Here is an 11,619-nt window from a genome sequence, read left to right as displayed (position 1 = left end):
TTGAGCAAGATAGAAGGAGAAACCTATACTCCCCTCCTTGCCCTAGAAAAAATGCACCAAAGGAGAGTGACAATGAAGACAAAACCTGAATCTGTTCCTTGCACACATTGGACTCATTCCCACCTCTGTGCATGCTGTTCAACCCACTTGGAACACCCTTCCCTCTCCCATCAGCACCCATTTACCTAAATTTTATTCATTCTTCAAGACTCGTTAAATCCCATATGCTTCACAAACATTCTTTATCTATGAATTCACTCTTTCCCTTGTCTCTAACTATACCTACAATCTGTCCCAGAATTTAATGTGAATATAGACCATGCCTTATGTTTCTTCTCTCCTCCTCCCTGCTTCCTTCCTGTGCCTGGCACAGTGCTGGTCCATAATAAGCTTCAAGAAATGTTTGTTGATTGACACATCGAGGAGATGAACTGAACTTCACTCTCTTTTCTGCAGTAGGGAACAGGTGCTGAGGAAGTCAGGGTGAGTGTCTCACATGTAAGATTATCACAACAGATTTCTGGCTCTGAACCTTACTACAGGGTAATCTTAAGGACAAGAGAATCATCCCCTGCCCCCACATCTTCTTTATTCTCTGCACTATTATTTTTTTATTTTTTGTGAGGAAGATTGGCCTTGAGCTAACATCTGTTGCCAATCTTCCTCTTTTTGCTTGAGGAAGATTGTCGCTGAGCTAACATCTGTGCCAATCCTCCGCTATTTTGTATGTGGGATGCCTCCACAGCATGGCTTGATGAGCGGTGCATATCTCCACGCCTGGGATCCAAACTTGTGAACCCCGGGCTGCTGAAGCGGAGCACGGGAACCCAACAACTACGTGACCGGGCTGGCCCCTTTCCACTAATATTTTTACGTAGACCAGTTCAAGATGAAATGACTATGACATGAGAAGGGCAATCCCCCAGGCAGGGGGAAGATGATCAAACATGAAGCTTTGTACAGCAGGTAGGGTCCCCCTGCTGTGCTTCCTCATGGTGGGGAGTGTGAAAGTTTCTTGGGATCAGGCTTTCCAGAGGTCAGTCTTCAGCCACCTTGGAGACCCGTAAACAAATAGTGTGATTACTCCTGAATTTAAAACCAAGAGGGCATGGAACAGGGAATAACTAACTCTGCTGTTAAGTTTGGTGATGATGGGCTGGTCATGGAAGGTTTCACAGGAAAGGAGACCCTTGAACTGGGGCTTGAGTCTCTGATCAGAGTCATGGTTAGCCTGGCCACAGGAGGAAAGTGCCCCTAGAAGTCCCACAGAGGGATGCCCTAATTCTAGTATCCTAGATAGGGGCCCACATGGATGCCCTCACTGACACCCGTCGCCACTGGCAGTGCAAGTGCTCTGTCCTGAGCTATCACAGACCCAGCAGCTCAGGGTGAGGCAGTGGAGCATTCTGGTGATTCTGCCATCCCACACCCCAAACACACAGAGCTGCCTTCAGAAGAGTCTTCTAACTTCTGGGCAGCTGGGATCCCAGGGGCAAGGATGGCAAGCAACTTCCAATGCTGGCTGGAGTGATGTGTGAGCCTGACAGCACTCTCTGATGGAGGGGAGAGCAAATAAGCTCTTGAGATGGAATCCAAACTGCAAGTGGAAGGGACAGAAGGCTCAATCCCAGAGTGTCCTGTTGTCAGGGACATCTGTGAGAGCAAATATCCAAGTGGGCCACCCTCTCTGGGAGTCATCAACTCACTGCACGTCAAGCCCCCGAATGAGGACAACCTGGGGGCCAGCAATAGTGGCAGCTTGGTAAGCATCTCGTGTATTGCCATTAATGAAATAAAAAAACAAAAAACAGTAAACAAAAAACTGGAACGTGGCTCTCCCTTTGGATGCTTGCCAGTCCTGGTGATTTTTAATGCCACCTTCTTTGCTGAGAACCTGTTGGATTTGGCCGTGCTGAGGAGTTTGGCCCCAGAAAGCTTTGTTTAAAATGAAATGATCTGAAGTGAAACCAAGGGAGAGGTGATCTGCCCCAGTGCCATCACAGGCTGCCTTCAATCTTGGGACACTTTAATGAAAGTCACGAGAAGAGGAAGGCTCCAAGGCATTAGCTCTGGAGTGACAATGTGCACGCTGCTGTCACCGCTGGAGGCCCCGAGAGGGGGCATCATGGTGTGATGTGCGGGGAGAATCATTGCAGGGCTTTTCTCTGTGATATGTTGTTCTGACCAGCCTGGAGCCTGATTATTATTTATCCATCCATCCATCCGAAAATATTTAGTGAACATTTCTGATGTGCAGGGCATGTGCTGGCGTGGGACACACAAGGCCACTGTGGTCTGTGTGCTCCTGGGGCTCGCAGTCCAGTCATAACAAGTGATCTCTGAGCAGTGGATTGGTGACTGGAGTGGATCTCATTTGGTCCAAGAGAACAACCAGAATAATTAGTCTAAAAATTTGGTCATTCGTTCAATCATTCTTTCATTTGTTTGGTATAACGTACATTCATTAATTTCTAGAAGCCAGGAGCTGTGTTAACTTTTGCTTGAGGAGCTCAGCACGTCATGGAGGTGGCGATGACAATGAAAAGGTACACTGAATGCAGGGAAGGCACACAGCAGCCAACTGTCCCTGTAGGGTTGGTGATAGGGGCCTGGGTCATGGAGGTTCCAAGAGGGCAGGAGGCGTTTGAATTTGGTCTTGAGAGAGGAGAAATGTGAGGAAAGAAGAGGCAGAGGAATGTCGGATAGAGGAGGGGGATCTAGGCAGAGGCACCTGCATAGACATAGGCACAGATGTGAGGAAGTGGGGTGTGTTGGATGGCCAGAGTGGATGTGGGGAAGTAGAGGGACAGAGGCCAGCTTTTTTTTTTTTTTGTTATTTGCTTGGGGCTCTGTATATAAGTGTTAACTGGTATGCTTCTGAGATGAAATCTTAGAAGATTCAAAATTCTGCAATCTGACTTTGAACAGGAGTGGTAAAAATACGGGCATGACACACCCAAACATTCAAAATGCAAATTTGCCTTCATACTTCAAACTAGAGGCTGAAATTAATGTTTGCTTTTCTAAATCTTCTGCTTGTTATTGAGAAAAGTCTCCAAATTTCCTGGAGAGGTGGTCATGGCGGGAATGCCAGGGATATCCTTTAAGACACCTGCTTCACTCTTCAATTAGTTCTGATGATGAAAGCAGTCTACCGTGGGCCAAGATTCAGGGACAAAGGCAGTGTTTGTATCGGCTGGGTCACTAGGGCTGCTGGTTCCAAACCTGGGAAGAAGAGCTTTCCTGAGACCTATTGCTAATCTGGATTTCTACAAAGTAACATTTCAGGGACAATCTGTATGTTTTAACAAATTATGCTATTATGGACAAAGCTGGAATTACTTCTAATCATTTCACAAGGGACATTTTAAAATTTGCAGACAATTTTGCTATTTTGTCAGTGTGGGAAGGACCCATTTAAACTTTCCAGCTATATTAATTTTTAATTTCCACTTAATGAAATTAATTCAAATTAAGAAGGTGACCATTATCAATTTCCTTTCCTATTAGTTCCTTAATGCTTTGGCAAATTGCATTCTAAACTTCTCCTTTAGTGAGCTGGATACATAATCATGGGTTTCCTAAGAAAAGATGAATTTGATCCTGATATGCTAATCCATAGCCAGGGCAGCAATCAAGGAGCAGCTAGGAAGACAAGTGCATTCTGGTATTAATTATGAATCAGGCATTAAGAACTGGTAAATAATTAAAGCTTCATGTGTCACAACACAAGTTAAGGATCAGCATGTTTTTCCATTACCAAATGCATTTTTGGCACTATTTCTAGTCCTGTTTTGATACCATCTGAACCTAAACTGGGATGCAGATAGGTAACACTCATTTATAGTAAACTCATAGTACAGAATTTTGAATTTATTGAACTGCTGGTGTAGGAATACATTCAATTTCAGAAGCTGAGGCCCTGTGTTTCGGGGAGCATCAGACCCCTCAAAGTTTCTTCGCTCTCTGGGGCTCTGTGGAGAGGAGTCATGCATGGGGCAAGAGGTTTTGCTACTCAGAGTACAGTCCACAGATCAGTAGCATCTATATTACCCAGGAGCGGATTAAAATGCAGAGTCTCAGGCCCATCCCAGATCTACTGAATCAGATCTGCGTTTTAACAAGATCCCTGGACCACTCATTTGTACAGTAAAGTGCTGCTAAGGTACCTTTCAGCATGAGGAATTTCTGATTCTCCAATTTCTTTGGCTTTCTCCTCCACAATGGAAAGGAGGCCAGCTTCCAATTTGTCCCTCTCAGTGTTCTGAATAGCCAACCTCCCCTTCTACCCCATCCTACTCTGAGGGGTTGGATACTGCTGAGGTCCATCTGAATGCTTTAGGGTGCCAGAAGCAGTGATCTTGGATCTGAATCCTGGCTGCGCTCCTTGTTAGCTGTGTGACCTTAAGCAAGTTGTTAACCTCTCAAAGGCTCAGCTCCAATGGGGATAGCTCTGCCTGTCTCATGGGGCTGTTGTGAATGAAGCCATGTCTGTAGGAAATTGCATCTGCTAGCACAGCACTCTGCAAATGGTAGTCGTGACAAGGATGATGATGATGGCATTGAGGAAAAAGTAACATTTAGAGGAATGAATTGAAGGCCGGGAACGAGGTGATTAACTCAGTGGATGATGGAAGGATGCTTAGAGATTCTTTAAAAATAATCATGCATTATGATGCTCTCTGCCTGACAGCCTAGAACGGAAGTTTAAAGGAGAGGTTTTCTTGGCATGGGATTTGGTAGAATAGGAGTAGTTTTCTTAGAGAGTGAAACTAGCCCTGAAGAAGATGAGAGAGGAGAATGTTTATAGTGAAATCCCAGCGCCATCTCCATTTGGACCTCTTCATGTCCTGACTTTCTCTGTATCAAAATGTTGTCATAATTCTACCAAGTAAATGTTTGTTGCTTCATGAGGATATCACCTTTTACTCTGGAGGTGAAAATAAGTACCCTTCGTGTCTTTTCTGAAGCTTAAATTAATGAGGAAGGAAAAGGAAATGTTTGAAATTTTGAAGTCTAAAAACCTCAATTTAAAAATTTCTACTTTAAAAAGGTAATTAAGTCATTGTTCTCAGAGGCCCCTATTACGCACTCTGAACACAGTGACTGCCCATAATGGAATTCAGCCACTCTCTTATTTCCATCCTGTAGAATCCCCTTTCTTCAGTTCCCTTAGTTACTCTTGCTCCCAAGAAGTAGGAAAATCATATTTATTACAATAATACATCTTGACCTCTTCAAAGATAGAGTGAGCTGTTAGTAGGATGGGGTTAAGGAGACCAGATGCCAGAATGTTTTCATCGTCCTTTCAAAATGCTGGGGGGCCAGTGAACTAGAATGAGGTTTGGCATTTCCTGTTAGCAGCTGCAGGACACCAGGTCACGGGCTCTGGCCCCGAGGAACGTATGAATACTGAATATGAAGGGCTCCTTCCTTAGTCTCTGGAAGGCACAGTGTGGAATTACCCATTATGGCCATGAATTGCCACTTTATTTTCAAAGCAATGAAAGAAGAAAAGCCAAACATTAAAAAACCCTCATCTTAAACCTTTTCAATTTTCAATCCCATAAATATAGGAGTCAGGACAAGAGGCCTTTCTTTTAAAAAATATCTTATGTCAGCTTACACCATATATAATATTTAGCAAGCTTATTTTCTCTTGTCCGAGAGGTAAAGGATTTTTACCAGCTCCACTCACAAAACAATTTATAGTCAAATGCTGAAATATATTCAAATTAGAACCTCAACTTCCCATCTAAATCTTGGGCACTGAGTTTGATCGGATGTTGATTGGTTCTGAAACTCCGAACTTGGTTCCAAAACTGGTTGCTTGCAGAATCTATTGGGTGGGGCGTTGGAGAGGCTGTTAGATTTGACATCAGAAATGTCCTCAGCTGCAATAACTTTCTCCTTTCATTCTCCCCGAGCACTGTGTACCTTACTTTAGGCCCATAGTGGGCATGACTCACACTTTGTTTTGTCTTCATCTGGGGACCTAGAGGCAGCATGGCAAGATACTCTGTGCCTCAGTTCCCCCATCTACAAAATGCAGATAATAGTAGTACCTACTTTGAAGAGTCATAGTGAGAATTAAATGAGTTAATACATGAGACGCACTTAAAACAGTGCCTAGCATATTGTAATTGGTATGTATTCCCTTGCTATTTCTCATCCCAGACACCTGACCCTGAGAAAGAATCCATCTCTCTACTTTCATAGTGCCAGATATAGTACCATTCAGCAGTACACATTCATTCATTCCACCAACATTTACCACGTGCCTACGATGGACCAGGCCCTGACTGAGAGGCCTGATCACCACCCTTCTGGCCCGTATGGTCTCGCTGGAGACATTGTCAAGTATTGCAACACTTCTAGCTGGGGAAGTTTGGGATGCTATGGAGCACATATCAGAGGTGCTTATCTCTAACATGTGGGGAGCAGGCCAAGTTTTCTGGAGGGAAGTGATGCTTTAGCAGAGCCTGCAGGACAAGCAGGAGCAGAGCGGAGAGTGTTCTGGGTGGAGGGAAGTGCTATCCCACGAAAAACCGTCAAATTAAAAGAAATTTTGGCCAGCTTTGAGAAGGTGAGGACCCTCAACATCCTCTTAAATTGTTTTGGTTGAAACAGGAATGCCCAGGCACTCTTGATGGTCATCCTTGAATTCCCTGACTAAGGATGAACCCTGGAAGAGGGCACCTGAGGAGTCCCCTCCCACCCGGAAGGCCTCCCAGCATTAAGGGTTCTGTGCTGAAGCCACGACTTGGGCACATCCATGCACTTTATGAAGGATTTTACTCCCTCCGTTGCTTTCTTTTTTTTTTTTAATTTTTTGTTTATTCCAGTAACATTGGTTTATAACATTGTATAAATTTCAGGTGTACATCATTATAGTTCTATTTCTGCATAGATTATATCATGTTCACCACCCAAATACTAATTACAACCCATCACCACACACATGTGCCAAATTATCCCTTTCGCCCTCCTCCATCCCCCCTTCCTCTCTGGTAACCACCAGTCCAATCTCTGTCTCTATGTGTTTGTTTATTGTTGTTATTATCTACTACTTAACGAAGGAAATCATACGGTATTTGACCTTCTGCCTCTGACTTATTTCACTTTTCATAATACCCTCAATGTCCATCCATGTTGTCACAAATGGCTGGATTTCATCGTTTCTTATGGCTGAGTAGTATCCCATTGTGTATATATACCACATCTTTATCCATTCGTCCCTTGATGGGCACTTAGGTTGCTTCCAAGTCTTGGCTATTGTGAATAACACTGCAATGAACACAGGGGTGCATGTATCTTTATACATTGGTGTTTTCAAGTTCTTTGGATAAATACTCAACAGTGGAATAGCTGGATCATATGGTAGTTCTATCCTTGATTTTTTGAGGAAATCTCCATACTGTTTTCCACGGTGGCTGCACCTTATGCACATATTTTAATGTCCTCTCTCTCTAAATCCTGTGATGTCTCTAGCAACTTATCCCGATAATATTGATAGGCATTTTGATTACAGATGAACAAACAGAGAAAACATAGGTGAAGCTTCCTTCCTTGCCCTGCCCAACCTGACATTGGAAAACTCTGTCATCTTTGAAGGGAGCTTTGATCCCATCTGGATTGCGTGTGGCCACCACCCCTACACTCCCCCAAAGCATCACCCTTACACCCTCTTCTGTCTTCCTCACCATGTTTCCATAAGATAAAGTCAGCTTTTGAACTGGAAGATAGTGGGGTTAAATTAAAAAATTGATTGGCTAGTCTGTTAAAAGCTACAAAGAGCAGGAGGTAAAACATTTCCAACCCCTTATTAGGTCCCTTCATTGGGAAGTTTCGGGCTTGAGCAGAGGTGAGCCAGTTACTGCCTTACTTTCCCTTGGCAGCAGTGTAAGTAGCCCTTGACAATATACAGCACCTTTCTCTCTTCTCTGAAGATAAATCCTTGATGGACTTGGAAGCCTGGATGCTTTCCCAGCCCCTTGGTATCAGGGCCTCCTTGACTCTGACTAACCTTTTCAGCATTTCACTCAACATGATCAATAGCTTTCCATTAATGCTTCTGGGCCCAGAGGAAGCATAATAGATGAGAGAAGGCTAGTGGGGTAATAGATACTTCAGAAACACCGAAAGGTAAATGGTTATTTCATATACAGAATCCAGGAGAGAGATTCACTCTAAATGTACATATCTCCCTAAGACAGGTGAGTGACTGCAGTGCTCTCTGGAGGGGGCTGAACTGGCTGTCAGCATTTTGAGAATTAGCCTATTTTTGCCTTCCTTTCCATGAAGAAGAAAATGTCCTTAGAACAAATTTTTCCCGAGAGAACTTTCTAGAAGAACTGAACATGTGTAGTGATTTTTATTAAAAAGCCTACGTTTTTCTTTTTATGATGAGGTTATTATTCTGCAAAATGTGAGAGATAGGACTGGAATATATAGTGATTTCTCATGAGGAGATGAGCAGCAAGACAGATAAGTGGCAGGTTTCACCTGCCAGCCTATCTGCCATGCCCGCTCATGTGTGTCACATTTGGAAAATACTCTCAGAGTTGTTTAGGAAACAAGCAGAATGGGCACACAATTTTGGCAATGCTGCAGAACAGTCTGCCAAGAGCATTGGGCCAGTGAAAATCCCACCAGACAGGAAAGAAATGGAATAGTGGAGTGACATGGCTCTCAGTGAAAATGAAAATGATCACATCTTATTTCTCTAGTTAGGGACTCACTCGGGCTGGGCCCCAGAGCACGGTTTGTGAGAGTGCTTTATGGACCCACACTCCTTCTAGTCCCCATCGTATCTCCCTCATAAAGCCATGCTCACCTATTGTTGTTTATTTAATGATTTATATGCTGCATCATGTAAGATTATATAGTCTTTACTTTGTAATAGTGTCTTTTAAAAATAGCATCCATTCAAAAATGATGAAAGTAATATATGGACATGATGAAAAAAACTCAAAGACTGCAAAAGAGCTTATAGGCGGAGGCGGTAAAAACTGTCCCCTTCCAACTGTCTCTCAGCCCGCCTCACAGAGGCGACCACTTTGAACATTTTTAGCTGTTTCTTTGCATTCTCACTATTTATTGGTTTATCAACTTTATATATCATTTATTCTCTTTCTGCTATGTTCATTTACCTCTCACGCCCTACTCCCCACTCCTTTTCCTTCCACCCTTCAAATAGAGTTATTTTTTAGTTCTAGCAAGTGATGACATTATTATCAGGATTTGATACTCTTCAGAGCCAAGTAGAGTAGCATGATGACATTTTCTTTCTTCAACGGCTGTTGGTTTTTCCTCAGGTTTCCAATAGTCTTTCTTTTATTCTGTGTATCGTTTGCTCTTACGTTCTTCATTTTCCCCAATCTCTAAGGATATAGCAAACCCTAATAACGCCCGAGTTACTTTCCTGCTCCTCGATTTTCCACATGACTCTACCTTTAGTGACTAATTCAGCGAGTTCCTTGAGGAGGTGCCACATCTTTACATCTGTGTGTACCTCCTACCCATCACACTGTCTGGCACATATTGGGCATTCATTAAATATCTGATGAATGAGCGAGTGACTATATTTCCACAGAGTATTGAACAATGAAGTTAGGCTTTATGTGCTTGAGTGAAATTATTTTCAGGTTTAAGTATGATAATATAATTTTTTAAATCCACTTATTTCCTTTTTCAATGTCTTTACATTTTACATTTGCATTTCAAGTTCACCTTGAAAATATTCACGTTTGCATGCATAACCTGAATTGAAACCAGAAAGTGGGTAGTGCAAGTATTATCAATCACAATAAAAAGATTAGTTAGATTACAGAAGTCTAGATAAGAAAACGGCTGTCATTTATTCAATAATTTAATGTACTGTTTACTCACCTGAGCAAACTACTGTTTACTTATTTATTATTACAACCTGACATCTCTTCTTGGTGTGATTATTGACTGTTAACCATATGCAGTTTCTGCTGTCTGGTTTCTCTGCACTCTCTGGTCCCTCCGACTGGAATTTTCTTCCCATCACCTCTCACTCCCCCTTTCCCCCACAACACACACACACCGAGGTCTCACTTACTCTCTCCTCATAGCTCAGCTCCGTCATCACTGACCAGGCCATTTCTTACATGTCACACTCTCACAACATCAGGTAGCACTTATCTCCATTGTCACTGAGCTTGATCTGAGTGATTCTTTAATTAAGGACTCTCTCCCCCCAAACATTAAGTTTCTAAGCATGGGACCCTGTTTTGCCTTCTAGTCCATCCCTAGCTTTCTGCATGAAGCTTGGCACCATAGCAGGTGCTCAGTTATACCATTAAAACCTTCCCCCATCATTTAAGTTTTCTTTAATATGGATTCCATGAATTTAAACGTCTGGAAATTTCTTTTCACCATTGAGTATGATGTTAGCTGTAGGCTTGTCGTATATGGCCTTTATTATGTTGAGGTTTCCTCTATACTTAGTTTGTTGAGAGTTTTTATCATGGAATTTTTTAAAATGTTTTTTCTGCATCTATTGAGATGATCACATGATTATTATGCTTCATTTTGTTAATGTGATGTATCACATTGATGATTTGCTGGTGTTGAACCACCCTTGCATCCCTGGAATAAATCCCACTTGATCATGGTATATGATCCTTTTAAAGTACTGTTGAATTTGGTGTACTAATATTTTGTTGAGGATTTTTGCATCTATGTTCATCAGGGATATTGGCCCATAATGTTCTTTGCTTGCAGTGTCTTTGTCTGGTTTTGTTGTCAGGGTAATGCTGGCCTCTTAAAAAGAGTTTGGGAATGTTCTCTCCTCTTCTGTTTTTTGGAAGAGTTTGAGAAGGATTGGTGTGAATTCTTCTTTAAATGTTTGGAAGAATTTTCCAGTGAAGCCATTTGGTCCTAGATTTTCTTTGTTGGGAGATTTTTGATTACTGAATCTCCTTACAGATCAATCTCCTTACAAGTAGTTGATCTGTTCAGATTTTCTGTTTCATCATGATTCAGTCTTGGTAGGTTGTACATTTCCAGGAGTTTATCCATTTCTTCTAGGTTGTCCAATTTTTTGCAGTGTAATTGTTCATAGTAGTCTCTTATGATCCTTTGTATTTGTGTGGTATCAGTTGTAATGTCTCCTCTTTTATTTATAATCTTATTCATTTGAATCCTCTTTCTGTTTTTCTTGGTAAGTCTAGCTAAAGGTTTGTCTATTTTGTTTATCTTCTCAACAACCCAGCTCCTAGCTTCATTGATCTTTTCTTAGAAGTTTTTATATTTAGGCCCTAAAGGATCTTAGAAATACCTAAACCAAAGGGTTTAACTCCTCTCTCTGCTTTTAAAAGACAAGGAATCTTTTCTTTAAGTGAAAACTTATATAAAGCCCAATATGTAAGATAATTTAATTGTTCTCCTGACTCCAAGTCCAGGTGTTCTATATTTGGCTGCCTTTTTTCATGCCTGTCCAGATATGCTCACAAAGGCGACAAATATGTCTCACTCCAACCCACCGGTGGATTGATATTAGGAATTGCTCAGGTAGAGATTCATTCCTTTGACTTAATATTTCATTACGCATAAAACACAAAGCTCATCAGGGCAAAGAACAATAGGACA

Source organism: Diceros bicornis, chromosome 7 (assembly GCF_020826845.1).
Source record: "Diceros bicornis minor isolate mBicDic1 chromosome 7, mDicBic1.mat.cur, whole genome shotgun sequence".
In the NCBI taxonomy this organism is placed as follows: Eukaryota; Metazoa; Chordata; class Mammalia; order Perissodactyla; family Rhinocerotidae; genus Diceros; species Diceros bicornis.
The sequence above is the reverse complement of the archived record's forward strand: the minus strand, read 5'-3'. Positions refer to the sequence as shown.